The 11313-nt window shown below is 36.8% G+C and overlaps 1 non-coding gene across 1 annotated transcript; it reads right to left on the bottom strand.

Annotated features, from left to right (window-relative positions):
• Positions 1–4877: 4877 nt before the first annotated feature.
• Positions 4878–4981, bottom strand: LOC127901662 (small nucleolar RNA R71). The gene has a single exon (XR_008053906.1). It is a non-coding gene; the product is annotated as a small nucleolar RNA R71 (small nucleolar RNA).
• Between the last annotated feature and the right edge of the window lie 6332 nt (positions 4982–11313).

Here is an 11313-nt window from a genome sequence, read left to right as displayed (position 1 = left end):
TTTTTTTTAAAGGCTCAAAAGGGATAACTATGGATATTTAATAAAAGGGATGGCTAGAAAGGCTCAAACGGATCAAAGATGGCCTTTCCATCGTCTTTTAGGGCTCTAAATAATCATCAATATCTACTAGTTAGAGGGGCCTCTCAATGTAGCAACACACATTTTTTTCTTTTTCTTCTTTTTTTTTATTTTACAATTTTTTTTAAGGGTTAACTCAAAAGAAATCTAGAGGTCGTATATAAAATAATAAACTGCTAAGTTGTATAAAGAATGGGCAAAAGGGTTACTCTCCAAGAAAAATGATAGGCTCAAAAACTCACTTGGCACTTATTTATGACATGTTCATTCCTTCAAGCAACTCATATTTGTCTCCGACATCAACATGTAAAGTAGCAAACATAGCGTAATATCACTTAAGGCCAAAGATAATACCAATACTAAAATTTGAAATTAATCATGTCATCCAATGTTAAAACAAATAACACAAATTTTTTTTAAACAACATTCTACCCCCCAACCTATTCTAAACATGAAAGGAAAATATGCATGTAGAAATGTGAAAATGATGTAGAAAAATTAATTAGAAAAAGAAATATTTTTTTTTAACTAAGAAGATGCGTTTCTAAAGGCACTACACTCCATATTCGGCCATCTTCGACTCAAATATTTGAATATATTTATAAAGGAGAAATTAAAAAAAAAGAAGAAAAATGAACATCAAAACTTAATAAAGAAAAAGAAAATGTCTAAATTTTTTTTTTGAATTTTTTTTTTGTTGTTTTTTTTTCAAACGATGAAGATGCGTTTCTAGAGTAACTACACTTCATATTCAGCCATCTTCAACACAAAAAGTTAGCAACAGTTAGTTTCTACAACAAAAAATCAGTAAAAACTTAACCAGGATTCCACAATTGTCGACTATTCCCTCCCCCCAACCAGAATGAAACATTGTCCTAAATGTTTGAAAGGAAAGAAGTAGAGTTTAGAAGACATCACATGGGTGGTGTAACACAGAAGAAAATATTTACAAGCGGAGAGTTAAATCTAATTTGTACTTCTTACTGCGGCTACTGTTACTGTCATTATTTGGACGCTCCAACACAAAGGTCCAGGGGTCTGGGTCCGGTCTATAAGCTTGTAACAGATCAAGTAGCTCATTAGCAGTGTGAGCACAAATAAAAAGCTTTTTGGCATTGGAAGGAACGGAATAGTTTTTTATTGCATGGTTAAGAAATGCGATAAAGCCATCATAAAAATTATTGACATTTAACAAACCGATGGGTTTCTGGTGAATGTGCAGATGGGCCCAAGATGCTAGTGTGATAAGTGTCTCTAGTGTTGCAAGATCTCCTAGAAGGAAAATAAAAGCATCAGCATGATTAAGCATTTCAGTTATTCTTTCTTGCATACCTGAGATGACTAACTCTTCTCCAGTTGATAAGTCAGACGAACTGCCCAATGGTTTTAAGACTCTTGGGATGGTGCCTAACACTTGACTTCCTCTGACAAAAGCTGCTTCAGAGACCATTTTTGATAACCCTCGGTTACCTCCTCCATACACCAAGTGTAATTTTCTCTCTGCTATACTTCGACCAAGATCGATGGCTGCCTCAACGAACTCTTTATGTTTGCCATAGGTAAATCCAGAAAGCACACAAATGTTCTTGAATTGTCTATTTGGAGTAACTGCCATTGTGATACTTCTCAAAAAATAATTTGTGAGTGCTTCACAAAAAAAATCACATTTAAGAGTCTTGGTGACAGTGGGTCACAGTTGTATATGAGGTAACATGTCAGTGTCAAATAACGCGTAAAGCACGTGGCTCGCGAGTCAAAAAGGAAACAGTAAAAAGGAAAAAGAAAACAGTAATAAGGAAAAAACAAACAGTAATAAAATTATTAAAGACAATAATGCACACAATAAAACAATAGTGAAATAAAATAACAGTAAAGTAAAAGGATATTTACAAGTAGTTGCGATTGTGGCTCACATCTTCCTCTGGTTTTACGTCCAGAAACGGCTGGAACGCTCTCTATGGGTCGAGGATAGGCTTCCTATCCAGTTTTCTTATAAACTGGCAAACAGGGTCGTTTATAGTCAGATTCCCAAGACTATATCGTGCATGCTCTTTCTGGAATAATGGCCATAACTGGAGAATCGCGCCTTGCACATATTCACTGGGATACGTTTCAAGAGACAAAAGGATATCATCCAATGACTCCTTATTCAAGCCATCCCTAATGAATTGAATCTTATCTTCCCTGTTATCAGAGACCATTCCTAAAGAACATGGGTTTTTATTGCAACTCATTCTGGCACACTTATGACAAACAACATAAATTCTTTGAGCTCGTCGTTTTCTTGCATAATTTCCTTTACCACAACCAGGCATGTATGCAATAAATTTTGGAGGTAACTCACCTGCCGATCGTACTTTAGCCTCGATTAACCAACGGATGTCAGCAGGTATGTTATTCCTCATGAGTAATCGCATGCGTTCGGACTGAGCTTTATAGATCGTAAAGAGGGCATTCTGAGGAAGTGAAGGGAATCACTTGTGAAGCTTCGCTAGAGTCTCGTTTCTGTCCATACCTTCGCTTCAGAATATCAGTTATTATGGGAAACTAAAGTAACTGACTTGATTGTCACGGAGTATTGTTGAGTGTTAGAAAATGCATATTTATAAAGGAGAAAACCGTTATTTTACATTTCAAGTCTTACTAACAACCCTTACTTTTATGTATTTAACCTTCTTGTGATTTAATTACATGTGTTTTATTTTAATTAAGTATTTTATGTATTTTAGGGGCATTATAGTCATTTCACAATAAACGAGAGATCAAATGGCAAAATGAACATCACTTTTAAACTCAGGACGGTCGAAAACCTTAGGAGGAGCATAAAACGAAAAATGACACTGTTCACATATACGATACTATTCACGTGTACGGTACTGTATACGTTACTATTCACAACACTATTCACATAGACAGACGATGACATGGCATTGGCCGATGATGTGGCATTGACTAATAAGGTGTCACGATCCTGTTGGGCTAAAATTCTTATGTACTGTTGATGGTGACGTGGCAGCATATCAGTGGACGAAAAATCTCGCGTACAGTACATGCATCACACAGGATTATTTTCAACCAAACCGCGTTACTGTTCATTCGGGTCAAACCATGTTACTGTTCATCCGCGTGGTCAAACCGCGTACTGTTGACTGATGATGTGGCGCAATCCTGAGCGTCCAAATTGTTTTTAATCTGATGGCCATGATTTACTCCATGTATCTATAAAAAGGGGCCTCTCCCCCCTAATTTGATATCTCTGAATCCATTTTTGGGATCCATTTTCTGTAATTCCTTCTTCATCTTGTATTTTCTTCGTATTTTAATAAATTCTCATTTTGCTCCTAGTTCAATTATGAGTGGCTAATTTTCTTTCAAGCTTGGGTTGAAGGTGAAGTCTCAACATGTGTCATGGGCATAATTTGGTAAAATTATTTTCTCTTCCCCTCTAGTTTTTGTGGATGTTTTGACTTCTCGTCGACAAATAATAATAATCTTGTCTAGATACCGCTTTGGTTACACCGGCTCTCTAGTATAAGGTTATTATTATTTGGCACGATAAGCCCTTAGCACCATATTGATTAGAGTGTGGTTCATGAGGTGTGGATTCCCCCCTCATGATTTAATTGGTATTAATAAGGAATATTTAGCCCATGATGCATGTTGATACGGTTCCAGATACCCAAGTACGTCATTTCAATAGATTTCTCTTCAATTTATTCTTGTCATTTCAATTCCAATTTTAGAATTTATTCTCGCCATTTTAATTTAAGTTTTAGCATATTCCAAATCATTTCCACCACAAATCTAATCACCTATTTACAAAATTAATTCTACACACAATTAAAATCCACCTCTTCGTGGGATCGACACTCGTCATCATTGATCTATATTACAATAGATTCGTTGCTTGCGAGTTCAATAAAATTTGCACAACAAGTTTTTGGCACCGTTGCCGGGGAGGTAAGTAATTTTAATTCATAGAATTAATTTTTGTGAATAATTTCTTTTATTTGTTTTCTTGTATTTTTTTATTAAAAAAAAGAAAAAGAAAAAAAAGTGAATCTACATTTAAAGGTTAGTATTTCTTTTCTTTTTCTCTTCTTTAAAATTATGTAATTTAATTTTCAATTTATTTTTCTTTGTAATTTGTTTTATTTTATTAATTTAATTTTTAGTTAATTTATTTCACGTATTTATTTTTGTGTATTTTTATAGAAAGGTTGTAATAGCGCAATAAGGTTAGTATCGTAATTTCTCCCTCTTCTTTATTTTTATTTGTTTTGTTCCCATCTTTATTTTTATTTTATTTGTTTTGCATGCATTGTCGTAGGTCATTATTATCTAATCTTGAACCTATAGACCTTGAATTCGAAAAAACACTTCGCACATACAGGCACATTAAAAATAAATTTGGAATGGATTTACAAGCACCACATAAGAGGCCATTTAAGGATTATTTCAGTCCTTTAGCTAATTTGAGCACATCATGCATAAGATACCCAAATGTAACTGCTAGGAGTTTTGAACTAAAACCTAGTGTGCTAAATTGTCTCCCAACATTCTATGGCCTAGAAAATGAGGATCCATATAATCATCTGAATGATTTTCATGCCATTTGTCAAACTTTTAAATATGAAAATTTTTCAGACGATGATGTTAAACTTAGACTATTCCCATTTTCTTTAAAAGATAGAACTCGTTCATGGTTAAATACTTTACCTGCTAATAGCATTTCATCATGGGAACAAATGGTAACGAAATTTTTGAATAAATATTTCCCAGTGCATAAAACCAATGCTATTCGCAGGGAAATCTCAGAGTTTACCCAGAGAGATGACGAGCAGTTTTTTGAAATATGGGAGCGATTCAATAGGCTACTCTTGAAGTGTCCACATCATGGGTACGAGAAATGGCATCAATGCCAATACTTTTTGGAGGGATTATTGCCGAATGTGCAAGAATGGCTAATGGCAACAAGTGGAGGAGAGCTAATGTCAAAAAGTGCATCAGAAATTTGAGAATTCTTCTAGCGACAAGCGGATAATTCCCAACAACGGAGTCGATCACTCAGGAATACTAGAAGAATTAAGGGAGTAAATGAGGTTCACGTTGGCGAGTCAACTTCGGGAATCAAAGAAGTTAAGGAGATGGTTGAAGGTCTTGCTCGAGAAATAGTATCGTTAACGAGTGCTAAATCAACAGAACCACTTGACCATGACTCATACTCAGATCAAGCCAATGCCATAGGTGTAATGAGAAAGCCATCGAATTACAACTCATACTCCAACACATATAACCCTGGATGGAGAGACCACCCAAATTTTTCATGGTCTTAAGGACTCCAACAGATTGGACCAGCAACTCCAGTTCCACCAATTCTACAAAATCCTCTAGCCTCTCAGCCCCCATTTAGACCATACAATCAAAACCAAAACTACTCACAACCCAGACCATGCGAGGATGCATTCCAAAATTTCAGGAATGTTACTCACTCCACGATTTAGCAACAGAACCGCACCATTGATGGACTACGAAATGAGTTGAGAGCAGGCTTCAACTCACAAGCTCAATCAGTTTCAAGCCTCGAGAAGATGGTGGGACAACTTGCTTCTTCAGTTCAGACCTTGGCAATGACTGTTGAGAAAGGCAAGTTTCCAAGTCAACCAGTGCCTAATCCTAAAGGAGTGCATGAAGCAAGTACCAGTTCACCACAACAGCATGGAGAGGTCAAAGCAGTCATGACCTTGCGAAAAGGAAAAGAAGTCAACAACAAAGTAGAAATGCCGATGACAAAAAATCAAATTGTACTTGTAAATGTTGACGACTCATCACCGGAGGAAAAAGAAAAAACCAACCCACAAGAATATGTTCCGAAAGCTCCATTTCCTTAGAAGTTAGCGAAAGGAAAGAAGGGAAAATCCACAGGTGAGATTCTCGAAATCTTCAAACAGGTAAGTGTTAACATCCTTTTACTTGATGCTATAAAGCAAGTTCCATCTTATGTCAAGTTTCTTAAAGACCTTTGTACTAAAAAGAGAAACATTCATGTTCAAAAGAAGACATTTTTAACAGAAAACGTTAGTTCTATACTCCAACATAAAATTCCTCTAAAATGCAAAGACCTAGGCTCCCCCACTATCTCTTGTAGTATAGGGAACCACACAATTGAGAATGCTTTGTTGGATTTAGGAGCTAGTGTAAATCTTTTGCCTTACTCTGTATTCGTGAAACTTGAACTGGGAGAACTACACCCAACTCCAGTGATGTTACAGCTTGCAGATCGGTCCACGAAAATACATCGTGGTATTGTGGAGGACGTGCTTATCCAGGTAGACAAGTTTTATTTTCCTGTTGATTTCATTGTAATTGACACTCAACCAATACAGGATTCAAGGAAGCACATCCCCATTATTTTAGGCCGACCTTTCTTGGCAACTGCGGATGCTCACATTCAATGCAGGACTGAAAATATGCAGTTGTCCTTCGGCAACATGACTATGGAGCTGAACATCTTCAACATTGCCAAACAACCTCACAATGCAGATGATGGAATTGTTGATGTGGATTTAATTGAAACAATATTTGATAACACTTTTCTTTCAAACCTTAGTGATGATCCTTTACAAACATGTTTAACTCATTTTGGTTTGGATTTTGATATTAACAGATCGGTCGATGAGGTCAACGCCCTACTTGACTCAGCACCATCCATGGACACTAATAAATGGAAGTCAAAAGTTGAACAACTAGCACCATCAGAGAAGAAACTCATCCCATCATCAGAATCACCACCGAAACTTGAGCTCAAACCATTACCCAACACTCTGGAATATGCATTTTTGAGAGAAGAAAGTACTCTGCTGGTAATCATATCATCATCCCTAAATGACGAACAAAAAAGGTAAGTTGTTGGATGTTTTGAAATAGCACAAAGGAGCATTAGGATGGACCATAGCATACATAAAAGGTATAAACCCAGTAGACTGCATGCATTATATTCACCTTGATGAAAATGCTAAATCTACTAGGGAAATGCAACGTCGGTTAAATCCTAACATGAAAGAAGTTGTTAGAACTGAAGTCCTTAAGCTATTAGATGCAGGTATCATTTACCCAATTTTTGATAGTTCATGGGTCAGTCCTGTGCAAGTTGTCCCCATAAAGTCAGGAGTCACAGTAGTTACGAATGCTGATAATGAATTGATACCCACTAGAGTGACTACAGGATGGGGTGTATGCATTGATTATAGAAAGTTGAATTCTGTCACACGTAAAGACCATTTTCCTTTACCATTTATTAATCAAATGCTTGATAGATTAGCAGGCCATGAATTTTATTGCTTTCTAGATGGCTACTCAGGATATAATCAGATTCCCATAGCACCAAAAGATCAGGAAAAAAACTACTTTCACTTGCCCTTTTGGCACATTTGCATATAGGAGAATGCCATTTGGATTATGTAATGCACCTGCTACATTTCAACGATGCATGTTGAGCATTTTTTCTGATATGGTTGAACGATTCCTTGAAGTCTTTATGGATGACTTTTCTGTCTTTGGTGATTCGTTTGATCAATGTTTACATCATCTAACACTAGTTCTGCAGAGATGTATCGAGAAGAACTTGGTCTTAAATTGAGAGAAATGCCATTTTATGGTAAAACAAGGTATTGTTCTCGGTCACATCATTTCGAGCAAATGTATTGAGGTTGACAAAGCCAAGGTGGATCTCATTTCTAATTTTCCTCCACCCAAAACAGTCAGAGAAGTAAGATCTTTCCTTGGGCATGCTGGTTTTTATAGATGTTTCATTAAAGATTTTAGCAAAGTTTCTAGATCCTTATGCAATCTACTTGCTAAGGATGTACCTTTTATCTTTATTAATTCATGTCTTGTGGCATTTGAAAAACTAAAGCAGTTGTTGACATCATCACCCATCATTCAGCCCCCAAACTGGAGCTTACTATTTGAGCTCATGTGTGATGCATCTGATTATACAGTAGGAGCAGTATTAGGACAAAGAGTTGATCGAATTCCCCACGTTATTTACTATGCTAGTATGACATTGAATGATGCACAGTTGAATTATTCAACTGCTGAAAAAGAAATGCTAGCAGTAGTGTTTACATTAGAGAAATTTCGATCTTATCTCATTGGTTGTAAAATAATTATATTCACAGATCATACTGCTCTTAAATATCTTCTCACAAAGAAAGATGCAAAAGTTAGACTAATTCGTTAGGTGTTACTTTTGCAGGAATTTGACTTGGAATTCAAAGATAAGAAATGGACAGAAAATGTTGTGGCGGACCACCTCTCTCGTCTCCATTTTGACACAATTACAGAGCCATTAATATTGAATGAGTCATTTCCAGATGAACAATTAATGAGTGCGGATGTATTGCCTTGGTATGCTGATATAGTTAATTATCTTGGTAGAGGTAAACTTCCAGAGCATTGGACCAAGCAAGACAAGGCTAAATTCTTTGCAGAGATAAAGAATTTCTTTTGGGATGACCCGTATCTGTTCAAGTATTGTGCTGATCAAATTGTTAGACGATGTGTCCCAGAAAATGAAATTCAAAATATTCTTTCATTCTGCCATGAACAAGCTTGTGAAGGCCATTTCAGTGCTAAGAAAACAGCAACTAAAGTTTTACAATGTGGTTTCTATTGGCCAACTATATTTCGAGACGCTTACACTTTCTGTTCTTCATGTGATAGGTGTCAACGAATGGGGAGCATTACGCGAAGGAATATGATGCCACTAAATCCAATTTTAGTGGTTGAGATTTTTTATGTATGGGGTATCAACTTCATGGAACCCTTTCCCCCGTCTTTTGGCCATCAATACATATTGGTTGCTGTTGACTACGTATCGAAATAGGTAGAAGCAATTCCATGTAGGACCAATGATCACAAGGTGGTGATAGCATTTTTGAAAAGCAACATTGTTTCACGCTTTGGATTCCCTCGAGCCATAATCAGTGATGGTGGTGCCCACTTTTGTAACAAAGCATTCAAAGCTCTTTTGACAAAGTATTCAATCACACACAAAGTGGCAATCCCATATCATCCGCAAACCAGTGGCCAAGTTGAGATATCTAATCAAGAAATAAAGCACATATTAGAAAAAACGGTGAGGCCAGACATGAAAGATTGGTCATTAAGACTTGATGATGCATTATGGGCATACAGAACGGCTTTCAAGACCCCGATTGAGATGTCACCCTATAGGCTAGTGTATGGAAAAGCTTGCCACCTACCTGTGGAACTCGAGCATCGTGCGTATTGGGCCATCAAGAAATTCAACTTTGACATGCAGCAAGCCAGCTCAGAAAGAAGATTACAACTGGCAGAACTTGAAGAAATTCGCAATGACGCATACGAAAATGCCAAGATTTACAAGCAACGGATGAAAGTCTTCCATGACAAGTAAATTATCAGAAAATCGTTCACTCCAGGTCAGAAAGTGCTTTTATACAATTCTCGCTTGCACTTATTCCCAGGTAAGTTACGCTCTTGTTGGTCTGGCCCATTTATTGTACATACTGTTTTTCCACATGGGGCAATTGAAATTAAGGACCCAAAGAACGGTGTCATGTTTAAAGTTAATGGTCAAAGATTAAAGCCATATCTGGAGTACCAACCACATGAAGAAGACACCGAAATAAATTTGAGTGACCCACCAGATTTTAATTGATTTTTTTCTTCTTTTCTTTTCGGTGATTTGATATTTTTTTTCTTTTCTTTTTCTTTCTTTATATTATTTTTTTGCTAATTGAAATTATTTTTGCATAAGTGTGTTTGTTTAACTAATAAGTTTTCTTTTATCATTTTTAATCATGAGTACCTTACTTAGACCGTTCCTCCTGAACATTCTTAAACCACTTCAACGTGTCAAAACTCATCTCAAAAGGCAGATTCAATTTTGTAAAACACATCGCATTTGGGCTCTACAGCCACCAGAGTTAGTAGCCTATGTTGAGGGTTTAGAAAGCCAACTCAGAGACATTGAGAGAAGTGTTTACGACATCCAGTTGGAGCTTGAGGTAAATTCAATAAGAGGACGATTTTAATTTTTTTTGTTTGTTTTAATTTGTTTTTCTGTTTGTGTGCTTTAGTTTGTTACTGTTGTGCAAATTTTAATGTACTCGCAAGCGCACGAATCTATTGTAGTGTAGATCAATGGTGACGAGTGTCGATCCCACGAGGAGGTGGATTTTAATTATATGTAGAATTAATTTTGTAAATGGGTGGTTGGAATTGTGGTGGAAGTGATTTAAATTATTCTAAAATTGGAATTGAAATGGCGATAATAAATTCTAAAATTTGACTTGCAATGGCGAGAATAGATTGAAGATAATTCTATTGAAATAACGTACTTGGGTATTCGGATCCGCATCAACATGCATCATGGGCTAAATATTCCTTATTAATGCCAATTAAATCATGAGGGGGGAATCCACACCTCATGAACCACGCTCTAATCAATATGGTGCTAAGGGCTTATCGTGCCAAATAATAATAACCTTATACTAGAGGGCCGGTGAAACCAAGGCGGTACTAGACAAGATTAGTATTATTTGTCGACGAGAAGTCAAAACATCCACAAAAACTAGAGGGGAAGAGAAAATAAATTTACCAAATTAAGCCCATGACACATGTTGAGACTTCACCTTCAACCCAAGCTTGAAAGAAAATTAGCCACTCATAATTGAACTAGGGGCAAAATAGGAATTTATTAAAATACGAAGAAAATACAAGATGGAGAGGGAATTACAGAAAACAGAGTCCAAAAATGGATTCAGAGATATCAAATTAGGGGGGGAGGCCCCCTTTTTATAGATACATGGAGTAAATCATGGCCATCGGATTAAAAACAGTTTGGACGCTCAGGATTGCGCCACGTCATTAGTCAACAGTCCACGTTTGACCACGCGGATGAACAGTAACACGGTTTGACCCGACTTTGAACAGTAACGCGGTTTGACCCGGATGAACAGTAACGCGGTTTGGTTGAAAATAATCCTGTGTGATGCATGCACCGTACGCGAGATTTTTCGTCCACTGATATGCTGCCACGTCACCATCAACAGTACATAAGAATTTTAGTCCAACAGGATCGTGACACCTCATCAGTCAATGCCACATCATCGGTCAATGCCACGTCATCATCCGTCTATGTGAACAGTGTCGTGAACAGTAACGTATACAGTACCGTACACGTGAATA

Source organism: Citrus sinensis, chromosome 3, assembly GCF_022201045.2.
Source record: "Citrus sinensis cultivar Valencia sweet orange chromosome 3, DVS_A1.0, whole genome shotgun sequence".
NCBI lineage: Eukaryota > Viridiplantae > Streptophyta > Magnoliopsida > Sapindales > Rutaceae > Citrus > Citrus sinensis.
The sequence above is the reverse complement of the archived record's forward strand: the minus strand, read 5'-3'. Positions and strand labels throughout refer to the sequence as shown.